The sequence below is a fragment of the Labeo rohita genome, chromosome 20 (assembly GCF_022985175.1).
Source record: "Labeo rohita strain BAU-BD-2019 chromosome 20, IGBB_LRoh.1.0, whole genome shotgun sequence".
In the NCBI taxonomy this organism is placed as follows: Eukaryota; Metazoa; Chordata; class Actinopteri; order Cypriniformes; family Cyprinidae; genus Labeo; species Labeo rohita.
The window spans coordinates 32,612,519-32,625,402 of record NC_066888.1 but is presented as its reverse complement, the minus strand read 5'-3'; the positions used below and the strand labels follow the sequence as shown (position 1 = coordinate 32,625,402).

At 29.5% G+C, this 12,884-nt stretch overlaps 1 protein-coding gene across 2 annotated transcripts in view; it reads right to left on the bottom strand.

Moving 5' to 3' along the window:
- pak6b (p21 protein (Cdc42/Rac)-activated kinase 6b) overlaps window positions 1-12,884 on the bottom strand; it is a 47,271-nt gene that overhangs the window by 31,110 nt on the left and 3,277 nt on the right. The window contains exons 2-3 of one of the 2 annotated variants that reach the window (XM_051137999.1): window positions 7,750-7,956; window positions 4,294-4,357 (exon numbers count right to left, since the gene is read on the bottom strand). The gene's annotated coding sequence lies outside the window, so the exon portion shown is untranslated. The remainder of the gene's footprint in view (window positions 1-4,293; window positions 4,358-7,749; window positions 7,957-12,884) is intronic. The other variant, XM_051138000.1, reaches the window with a different exon arrangement.

Sequence of the window (12,884 nt, the reverse complement as noted above, 5' to 3'; positions counted from 1 at the left end):
GCACGCATGATTCTAGCATGATTACCGTGTTGCTAGCATGTTTCTAGTATGAGTAGCAAGTTACTAGCATGCTGTACACATGATTCTAGCATGATTAGCATGTTATTAGTATGTTACAAGCAGGATTAGCCATTTACTAGCATGTTGCTAGCATGATTCTAACATTATTAACATGTTGTTAGCACGTTTCTAGCATGATTAGCAAGTTACTGGCATGTTGGTAGCATGTTTCTAACATGATTATCATGTTGTTAGCATGTTTTCAGCATGATTAGCATGTTGCTAGCATGTTTCTAGCATACGTAACATGTTGCTAGCATGTTTCTAGCATAATTAGCATGTTGTTTGCATGATTCTAACATGATTACCATGTTGCTAGCGTGTTTCTCGCATGGTTTGCAAGTTACTACCATGCTGCACACATGTTTCTAGCACGATTAGCATGTTATTAACATATTACAAGCAGGATTAACAAGTTACTAGCATGTTGCTAGCATTATTCTAACATTATTAACATGTTGTTAACATGTTTCTACCATGATTAGCAAGTTACTAGCATGCTGCTAGCATGTGTTTAGCATGATTAGCATGTTGTTACCATATTTCAACCATGATTAGGATGTTGCTAGCATGTTTCTAGCATAATTAGCATGTTGTTTGCATGATTCTAGCATGATTAGCATGTCGCTAGCATGTTTCTCGCATGGTTTGCAAGTTACTAACATTAGCATGTTACAAGCAGGATTAACAAGTTACTAGCATGTTGCTAGCATGATTCTAGCATTATTAACATGTTGTTAGCATGTTTCTACCATGATTAGCAAGTTACTAGCATGTTTCTAGCATGATTAGCAAGTTGTTAACATGTTTCAACCATGATTAGGATGTTGCTAGCATGTTTCTAACATGATTAGCATGTTGTTGGCATGTTATAAGCAGGATTAGCAAGTTACTAGCATGTTGCTAGCATGATTCTAACATTATTAACATGTTGTTAACATGTTTCTACCATGATTAGCAAGTTACTAGCATGTTGCTAGCATGTGTTTAGCATGATTAGCATGTTGTTAGCATGTTTCAACCATGATTAGGATGTTGCTAGCATGTTTCTAACATGATTAGCATGTTGTTGGCATGTTATAAGCAGGATTAGCAAGTTACTAGCATGTTGTAAGCATGTTTCTAGCATGATTAGCATGTTGTTGGCATGTTTTAGCATGATTAGCAAGCTACTAGCATGACTCTAGTTGCTAGGTTTGGCTAGTGCTACAGACTTCGGACAATTAGGGCAAAACTAAATTTTCCACAACATTTTTATGCCTTTCTACTTCAAAATTTCATGTTTAATTTAAACGTAACTTAAATGTATTTCAGCGTATAATATTTTGTTGCTAACAGTCATATTTTCTTGTTTTTGATGTGTAACGAACACTCAACGATGTGTTCATGTGACACACTGAGCTATAATGTTTCTTATCAAGTGTCTTAAGACTGAATCCTCTGCAGCTGCAGAAACTAAAGCACAAACAAATGCAGATACTGTATGTGTCACATTACCTGCAGAAACGCCCTGCCTCTAATTCATCTGCAGATTCATTTATAGTCACCAAACTGGTTAAGGATTTCATTACCAGGGTTGTAACTGTCACAGGCTTTGGCCTTTGTAACTGTTAGCCATCAAACAACACATCAAACAAAAGAACAAGACAATAAGATGGATGGTTAATTTCTATTAAACCATAAAATACTGATGCATCATTGGAACAAAAAGGATTTTTGCAATTCTATTTCTTTTTCAGTTAAGTGGACATCTTGTAATAAAATGCTGTTTTAAGAGATGTGTTATTCTAGTATCATTTAGGGATAATTATAGTTTTTATTTTTTATATTTTCTGTTTTAATTTTCTTTTTAGGTAAAGTTTTAAGAATTCTTTTATGCAATTCTGCAATTTTTATTTTTTTATTTTTATTTTTGTATATGTCTTTTCTTTCAGTTTTAGTTTTAGTTATTTTAAGGGCATCAAGTTAAACTAAATGAGTAAAGTTTGAGAACAAACTTTGAGTTGGCTTGAGAAAGCGTAGCCTGAAAGTTTGAGCAGTTGTAAAAGTATGAAAGTTGATGTTGCTATCATGATTTAGCATAGCTTACATGATTTAACATTTTGTTAGCATCTTTTAACATGATTAGCTTCTTGCTTGCATTTTTATAGGCTGATTACAATTTTGTTAACATGTTACTAGCTACTAGATATGTTATCATGATTAGCAAGTTAACAGCATGATTCTAGCATGACTAGCAAGTTACTAGAATGTTGCTAGCATGATTATCATGTTGTTAGCGTGTTTCTAGCACATTTAACATGTTACTACCATGCATCTAACATTATTAGCTTGTTACTATCTTGTTGCTAGCATGTTTCTAGTATGATTGGCATATTAGTAGCATGTTGTTAGCATGATTAGCAAGTTACTAGAATGCTGCTAACATGATTAGCATGATTAAAACGTTACTAGCATGTTTCTAACATTATTACCATATTGCTAGCATATTGTTAAAACGATTAACATGTCACTAGAATGTTTCTAGCATGATTAGCATGTTACTAACATATTGTTAGCATGATTAGCAAGTTACTAGAATGTTGCTAGCATGATTAGCATGTTTCTAGCATGATTAAAATGTTACTAGCATGTTTCTAACATTATTAGCTTGTTACTAACGTGTTTGCTAGCATGTTTCTAGTATGATTAGCATGTTGCTAACATGTTTCTAGCATGTTTCTAACATTATTAGCTTGTTGCTAGTGTGTTTTAGCATTATTAACATATTGCTAGCATGTTGTTAACATGATTAACATGTTACTAACATGTTCCCAGCATGATTAGCAAGTTACTAGAATGTTGCTAGTATGATTAACATGTTGCTAGCATGTTTCTAGCATGATTAAAATGTTACTAGCATGTTTCTGACATTATTAGCTTGTTACTAACGTGTTTGCTAGCATGTTTCTAACATTATTAGCTTGTTGCTAGTGTGTTTTAGCATTATTAGCATATTATTAGCATGTTGTTAACATGATTAACATGTTACTAGCATGTTCCTAGCATGATTAGCAAGTTACTAAAATGATGCTAGCATGATTATCATGTTGCTAGCATGTTTCTAGCATGATTAAAAAGTTACTAGCATGTTTCTAACATTATTTGCTTGTTACTAGCTTGTTGCTTGCATGTTTCTAGCATTATTAGCATATTACTAGCATGTTGTTAACATGATTAACATATCAGCATGTTTCTAGCATGATTAGCAGCATATTGTTAGCATGATCAGCAAGTTACTAGCATGTTGCTAGCATGATTAGCCAGTTACTAGCATGTTGCTAGCATGATTAGCATGTTACAAGCTCGTTGCTAATATGTTGTTAGCATGACTAGCACGTTGCTATCATGTTTCTAGCATGATTAGAATGTTACTAGCATGTTGCTAGCATGTTTCTAGCATAATTAGCATTTTATTAACATGATGCAAGCATTGATTAACATGTTTAAACCAGCTAAAACCAGTTGATTCAGTAAAAAACAGCTAAAGACTGGTTGTCTAATCTTAGCTGGTTTAAGCTAAGACCAGCTACAAAGTGGCCAAAACCAGTTTAAAGCCGGTCTGGGAGAGCAGCCAAAGCAGCCTTTCATCTTAATCTGGTTTTATCAGTTTTTTCAGTAGTGAGTTGTTCATCTTTGCTGTAGTAATAAACCGCTGAGATGCACCATAGGTCTCTTTGTATAAAAGTTTTCACCCCCTTAATGAAAGTCTATGGGATTTTAGGTGGTTTTGATAGTCTGGTTTATGAAAACCGTAAGGCGGATCAGTTAGAAAAGATACAGCACACCGAGTCAGACCAGTCTGAAGGTCTGACGTGAGTTTGGTGGTTGTAGCTTTAAAGCTGTAGGAGGAAATACTGACTAAGTTTTGGCTCAGAAGAATAAAGTTCAATATAGCAGATCAGTACATTTGCTTTCTCAAGCCAAACTTAATTAAATGAACATTAGAAATGTTTTAACCCTGTTGAAAGCACTTGACTAGCTGAATTTGCAACATCTTTCAGGCACAATATTCATAAATAAACCCAATTATGTCAAACATTCACAGATTTTAAGATGCAAATGCAGAATGCAAAGTCACAAATACTAGAATTACTAGAAAACCTCTTGACTTAAGGCCACCAGAGAGACAGTAATCCACATTAAATACAAATTCTAAGTTGTTATGCAGTTAAAGAAAGCTTGAGAAATCACCTTCAATGTTTCTTTTTCATCAAGACCAAGTTCATGCAAAATCCATGTCCAGGAATGTCACGCTCTGTTTAGACAAGCAAAGGATCAGCCTTAAAACAACTCCTACATTTTTATGCATTGGTTTTGTGCAGCTGTTTGAGACACAAACGTTTGAAACCAAGAGAAAATCAAAGCAGCAAGCAAACAATGACTCCTCTCCAACACTGAATGATTCAACAGATGAATTTCCATATTTGAAAAAAACAAAACATATTTGTTACTTGAGATAAAATAACGTTTAAATAAAATAAAAATAAAAAGTATGTCTGTTTTATAATAATTTAAGTTTAAGTACTAAAATAGCTAAAAATAAAACTGAAATAAAAAGTATGTATAATTAATATAATAATTAAAATATAATTAATATTAATAATTAATAAAGATCTTACAAAATAAAAATAGTAATAATGACAAAAACACAATAAAATTACTAAAACTACCAAAATGTAACTTTAAGTATAAAAATAAGCAAAACTGAAATAAAAATGACCAAAATATAGACATTTAAAAAGAAAACATGAAAAAATTGAACTTTAAGTAGTAATTATTAATTAGCAAAATTAACTAAACTAAAATTAAAGCTAAAACTATAAAAAAATAAAATAAATGTTAACTGAAATAAAATAAAATAAAACATGTATGTTTGTAATAATTTAACTTTAAGTAGTAAAATAAAATAAGACTGCAATAAAATTGTATAATTAATATAATAATTCAAATATAATTAATATTAATAATTAATAAAGATATTACAAAATAAAAAAGCAACACAGCAAACTTACTAAAATAAAATTAAACTATTAAAATAGTCATTTGTCATCTTTAAAAATTAACTTTTGGTAAAATAAAACAAAACACAAAAGTAATAAAACTTTAAATAAAAATAAAATATAAAATATAAGAATCAGAAATAATTCATATTTATAATTAACAAAGATATTACAAAATAAAAAATAGTAATAACAAAAATACAACTAAATTACAAAACTTTAAAAAAATGTAACGAAGTATTAAAATAACTAAAACTAGAATAAAAATGACTAAAAATATAGGCATAATTTAAAAAATAAAATACTAATAAAAAACAAAAATTATGACAACATTACTAAATCTTTATCAAAATTTAACTTTAAGTAGTAAAATAAATAAAACAGAAGCTAAAAATTAAAAATTATCAAGAACTATACAAACATTAAAAAGATAATAAAATTGACGAACACAAAACACAGAAGTAACATAACTTTAAAAATAAAATAAGAATTAAAATAATTCATATTTATAACTAATAAAGATATTACAAAATAAAAAAATAGTAATACTGACAAAAAACAAAATATTACTAAAACTTTAACAAAATGTAACTTTAAGTATTAAAATAACTAAAACTGAAATGAAAATGATTAAAAATATAGGCAATTTAAAAAAAGAAAATACTAATAAAAAATATGACAAAATTACTAAATCTTTTTTCAAACTTTAAGTAGTAAAATAACAAGAACTATATAGACATTAAAAAGCTAATAAAATTGACAAACACAAAAGTAATATATTTTTAAATCAAAATAAAATATAAAAAATAAAAAAATAATTCATATTTATAATTAATAAAGATATTACAAAATAAAAAATAATGACAAAAACAAAACAAAAAAATTTACTAAAACTAACAAAGTGTAAACAAAGTATTAAAATAACTAAAACTAGAATAAAAATGACTGAAAATATGGGCATATTTAAAAAGAAAATACTAATAAAAAAGAAAAAAATATGACAAAATTACTAAATCTTTATCAAGTAGGAAAATAAAACAAAAGCTGAAATAAAAATGAACAAAAACAAAAAGACATTAAAAAGGTAATAAAACTGACAAACACAAAACAAAAGTAATATAATTTTAAATAAAAATAAAATATAAGAATTAAAAAATATTTCGTATTTATAACTAATAAAGATATTACAAAAAATAAAAAGAGCAATAATGACAAAAACAGCAAAATTGCTAAAACGTAACAGTATTAAAATAACTAAGACTAAAAATACAGACATATTTAAAAAGAAAATACTAATAAAATGATCAAAAAATTAACAATTTCACTTTAAGTAGTAAAATAAATATAACAGAAGATGAAATAAAGATTAAAAACAACTATATAGACTTTAAAAAGCTAATAAAATTGACAAACACAAAACACAAAAGTAATATAATTAAAAAATGTATAGAAGAATTAAAAAATAATTCATATTTATAATTAATAAAGATATTACAACTTTATTTAATTAAGATGAAAACAAGAAAATTGTTAAAACGTAACTAAATATTAATAACTGAAATAAAAATGACTAAAAATATAGACGTTTTAGTCTATAAAAAGTCTATATTACAAAATAATAGGTAATAATGACAAAAACAGCAAAATTGCTAAAACGTAAGCAAGTATTAAAATAACTAAAAGTGAAATAAAAATGACTAAAAATATAGACATATTTAAAAAGAAAATACTGATAAAATAATGACAAAATTAACAAAATTTCACTTTAAGTTGTAAAATAAATATAAGCTGAAATAAAGATTAAAAACAGCTATACAGACATTAAAAAGCTAATAAAATTGACAAACACAAAACACAAAAGTAATATAATTTTAAATAAAAATAAAATATAAAAATTAAAAAATATTTCGTATTTATAATTAATAAAGATATTACAAAAAATAAAAATGACTAAAAATATAGACATATTTAAAAAGAAAATACTAACAAAATAATGAAAAAATTAACAAAATTTCACTTTAAGTAGTAAAATAAATATAACAGAAGCTGAAATAAAGATTAAAAACAACTATATAGACATTAAAAAGCTAATAAAATGGACAAAAAACCCATAAAAGTACTATAACTTTAAATGAAAATATAATATCAGAATTAAAACGAATTCAAAACACTACCAAAACCTATAATGTTATATCAGTGACACTAAAATAGCACTGTATACATGCAATTAGGTGAGCTTAAAAAGAAAAAAAAAGCGTTGCTGTTTTTTGAATCATTTAAAGTCAGGTATTTATTTTCTTTTTGGGGGTGAAATACGACCCAGAGGAGTTGCACGTTTGACCCTGGCAGCAGCACAAGAGAAACTGAAGCACTTTTGTAGCTGATAGCGGCTGTTTGACGGCATTAGAAGTAAAAGTAAACGCTCAGACCCGAGAGAACCGGAAAGACGAGGACAAAGCGTCTCAGCACTGTCTAAAACCACATGTTCTTCAAGAGCTCATCCTCCTCAACCCCTCACCTGTCCTAACCTTGCCTTTCCTGTCTTTTATCAGCAAAACAAAGAGCAACACCATCCAGAGACCGGCAGCTTCACTTAGAAAACAACGAGTGAGAAAATCGAGACAGAACGAGAGGTTTTCCGTCCTACCTGAGGATCGCAGAAGCGCTCACGAAGGTCTCGCACGCAGGCCGTTTCTCCTGTCAGCATGTAGATCTGCGTGCCGCTGCATGTTCTGAGGGTTTGGGAGCGTCTCTATCCACGCTGAGTCACTCGCATTACAGACTTCTAGTGTGCTGCGGGGCGTTAAAGCGGCCAGAGATACACAAGGGTTTAGTCACTTCCATAAGGAGCAACCTAGAAGAAAGAAACACCATAAACCAGGCTGGAAATCCTTCACCTAATTTGGCGTTCCTGCTCAAAAATGACCCGCCTACAAAAATTGTTTGTAAATCTGTCGCTATGTGATGTTATCACTAAATGTTGGATGGAAAAATGAAAATGCTAGTAAATGCTGTCACATTGGACTACAACCGAGTGACTTTGCTCACAACCAACTAGTTCCAAAACATGACCAGCCTTTTAAAAACTGCTTGTAAATCTCTTATGTGAAATTATCACCAAATCTAGGATTTAAATTGTTTGAAAAATTAAAATGCTAGTTAATACGTTACAACATCGGACTAAAACTTGGTATAACTACTATTTTTATTTACTGGGATTATTTGGATTTATTTTGCTTTTTTGGGATTTTCCTATCATTTTTTTTAATTCAAACTTCCCGAAATTGATTTTGACAATTATTTTTACTTATTGGGATTGGGATTATTTTTTACTTATGTTGCTTTCTTGGGATTTTCCTATCATTTTTTTTATATTTAGATTTCCCAAAATTTATTTGACAATTATTTTTTACTTTTTAGGCATTTTTACCTCACCCTGTTACACTTGTTCTGATCTGGGTCAAAACATTTATCAAAAATTCTCAAAACATTTTTGATCATTTTTGTTTTTTGGCTATTTAATTGTCAAAATGTATTTATTTATTTATTATTAATTATTTTTACTTACTGGGATTATTTGGATTGGGATTATTTTTATTATTTTACTTTTTTTTTTTTTTTTTTTTTTTAGGATTTTCTTATCTAATTTTTTTATTTAAACTTCCCAAAATTTATTTTGACAATAATTTTTACTTATCATTAAAATTATCCACCTTCAAAAATAGCTTGTAATTCTACTGTTATGCAATATTATAACAAAAATCTTGGATTGTGTCTTTTTGAAAAATAAAAATATTAGTTAATGTTGTCTTTGATCACACATGGTATAATTACTTACCAATATTTTTGATAATTTTTTGCTTGTAATTTAATTGTCAAAATGTATTTATTTTTTATTCAGCCTTTTTGTTAACTTGTTTTCTTTCAATTAGCACAGGTTTTATTTTTCTTTTTGGAACTGACTGACCGTAGACCTTACTGATTTTTTTAAAAATGATAATTTTTAAAAATATGTTACAACATCGGACTAATATGTTACAACATCGGACTAAAACTTGGTATAACAATTTACCAAAATTTATTTGAACAATTATTTTTGCTTACTGGGATTATTTGGATTGGGATTATTTTTATTTATTTATTGTCTTATCAATTTTTTTTTACTCAAATTTCCCAAAATTTATTTGACAATTACTTTTACTTTTTAGGCATTTTTACCTCACCCTATTTCACTTGTGCTGATCTGGGTCAGAAATGACCCGCCTACAAAAAATAGCTTGTAATTCTATTGTTATGCAGTATCATCACAAAAATCTTGGATTGTGTCTTTTTGAAAAATAAAAATGTTAGTTAATGTTGTCTTTGATCACACATGGTATAATTACTTACCAAAATATTTTAATTTTTGTGGTTTTTGGTGATTTTATTATTATGAAAAAATGTCAACTTTTTTTTTCAGTTAGCACAGGTTTTATTTTTGTCTTTGGAACTGACTGAACGCAGGCCTCACTGATTTGAGCTCATGCACATCAGTTATTGAGTGACTTATAATTATAATTTCGACAATGTACACTAGCAAACTCACTGAGATTAATGAGACCTACAATGAACCAGTTCCAAAATATGACCAGCCTTTCAAAAACTGCTTGTAAATCTCGTTATATGAAGTTATCACCAAATCTAGGATTCAGATTTTTAAAAAAATTAAAATGCTTGTTAAATGTCATCACATCAGACTAAAACTTGTATAACAGCTTCCCAAAATTGATTTTGACAATTTAGTTATTTATTTTCCTCACCCGGTTACACTCGTGGTGCTCCGGGTCAAAAAAGACCCGTCTATAAAAATTGCTTATAATTCTATCATTATTTATTATTATCACCAAATCTCAAATTCAATCCAAATTTTGGTCTTTTTGAAAAATGAAAATGTTACGTAATGTTTTCACATTGGAATAAAACCTAGTGACTGCTCACACACAGTATAACTACTTACCAAAATTGTTTATAATTTCATAAATTCAGTCTTTTTGTCAACTTGTTTTTCTTTTTTGAACTGACTGACTGTAGATCATACTGATTTGAGCTCATGCACCTCAGTTATTGAGTGAAAACATTATGTGTGGATATTTTTGACAGTGTTTACGTAAAAACTCAATGAGCTCAATGAGATCTACAACCAACCAAAAAATTACCAGCGTTTTAAAAACTGCATGTAAATCTCTGGTTATGCAATATTATCACCAATTCTAGGACTCAATTTTTTTGAAATGAAAATGCCAGTAATTTATTATACAATACAGTCACCAAACCTTGGATTTAGTCTTTTTTTAAAAAAGTAAAATGTTAACGCTATTACATTGGACTAAAACTTAGTGACTTTGCTCACACATGGTATAAATACTTAAACGTTTTTGTGGTTTTTGTGGTTGCTGATTGTATTTTTAACATTTTTTATTCTGTCTTTTTGACTATTTGTTTTCATTCTATTACTAAAAATTGCTTTTTGGATCTGACTGATCGTAGGTCTCATTGATTTGAGCTCATGCACTTCAGTTATTGAGGGAACAAAGCAGACAATGTGCACTCAAAAACTGATATAAATGAAACCTACGCTCAACCAGTTCCAAAGATAAATACAAAACAAGTTGATAAAAGATTGAGTCACATTGGGCCTTAACATAGCATCACAAGCAATGTTTTGAGGGTTGAAAACAGATCCCAAAAAAGTTTTAGCCCACTTCAAAATCATTAACTACCATTCTTGGTATAAGAATAACAACATTTGGGTTCATGCCTCATTTGCTTCTCCTACGCAGTGACATTAAATTTTACAGACTGTGGCTGCGATTAGAAGAAAAACATGCCAGTAAAGACCGTGATCTTTGATCTTACAGACTCTTTCCCAATTGAATCTTAAGAGAAACACCAAGTTGACGACTAAACAAGACATAACTGAACAACTCCAACAAAAATGAGCTTTGCCACTGGATTCTTAGAGATGATGCAGCTAGCAATCAATTCAAGACATTATACAAATATTTACACAGCTGACCAAGTGTTCTCAAGAAGCACATGATGAGAATAGAATATTTACTGTAACTGACTCAAGTATTTACAAGATTACAGCCAATGTTTAAAAAAGTAAAGGTGAAATGAAACCTGTAAAGCCTGACATACAAAATTATAGTCAGAAATTTTAGCTTAAACTTAGGCAAAATCTTTACAAAAATGGCTCATATAAAGAGAATATGAGGGAAAAACCAGCAGCAATTTTATTCAGACATTAAAACTTAGCAACGATAAGCAATTGGGTGCAGATGCTGATATTTATAATGAAATTCTGATGTGTGCAAAGTAAATCAATTAGACATTTCTAACAGTACAGCAGATACATAAAATGATAGAAAAATCAGTCGTCATTCTGTATCTCCAATGTCTAATTGAGATTTAAATGATTAAAACATAATGCAACACAATAAACTGATACCAGATCACAACACTTTATCATCACTATCCTAATTAAACTGCTGTTGCCATTTTATAAAGCAACAAACTTTGATTTTCACTCATAAACGTTTAAAAAACCTTAAACGTACGGACAGGACAACAATGGATTTATTTCATCAATTCCAGACAAATGAAGCAACTTCCAAAGCAACAAAAGCCAATTACTCAGAGGAAGTCGACTATAAGGAAGAATATCTGCAGGATGAAATGTTTATGGACCACTGAAGAATTTGCGACACGCCCTTGATGTGCAAACGTGTCAAAAAAGATCTGCACCGACATGCCGCATATGATGCCGCTTCAGGAGTAAACTACAGTAACTTACCTGTTTGTGGCCAAATGAATAGCTGAGTCACAAACTCATTATCAAAATGAAACCTACTAAAACGACTGTCTTGTTGGATTGTTTTAACTCCTGAACCTTTACTATAACGGTAAAAACATTCTAAGCGTTTTTAAAAAACCATAAAACCAAGAAAATGCTTAAAGTGGCTTAATGCGTTAAAAGTAGTTTTAAAAAGACTGTTAATAATATATTTACTGATTTTAAAGCATGCAATGCACAGCCAATCAGATGAGCTAAGAATATGCATGCAATGCGTTTAATTATGAGTTAAGCACTTTTCTCCTATAAAACCGTTATTAGGACAACACTTAACGTGGCTTAATGCCCAAACAATGTTTTTTAAAAGACTAAACTCAGTAAACACATTGCGCATACAATTTGTAGGCAAACATGAGACTATGAATACGAATGCAACATTTTAATTACGCATTTATATTGTTTTCTATGGGAAAACTCTTTTAGCGTGGCTTAATGCCTTAAAACAGTTTTTAAGACCAAACTCAGTGAACACATTATTAATATAGCATACTATGTACAGACAAGCAGAATAAGAACGTAATGTTTAATTATGCCATAGAAAACCAATGTAAAGCAAACACTTAACGTGCATTTTTAAAAGACTAAAATAAGTAAGCACATTATTAATTATTTAATATAAAGCATATGATGCACAGACAAGCAGATGAGCTAAGAACACACTTTTAGTTATCTTTTAAGCGTTTTTCTCCCATAAAACCATTATAAGGAAAACGCTTAAAGGAGAAGTCCACTTCTAAAACTACAATTCACAAATAATTTACTCAGCCCCTTGTCATCCAAGATGTTCATGTCTTTCTGTCTTCAGTCGTAAAGAAATTATGGTTTTTGAGGAAAACATTTCAGGATTTTTCTTCATATAATGGACTTCAATTGTGCCCCCGATTGTG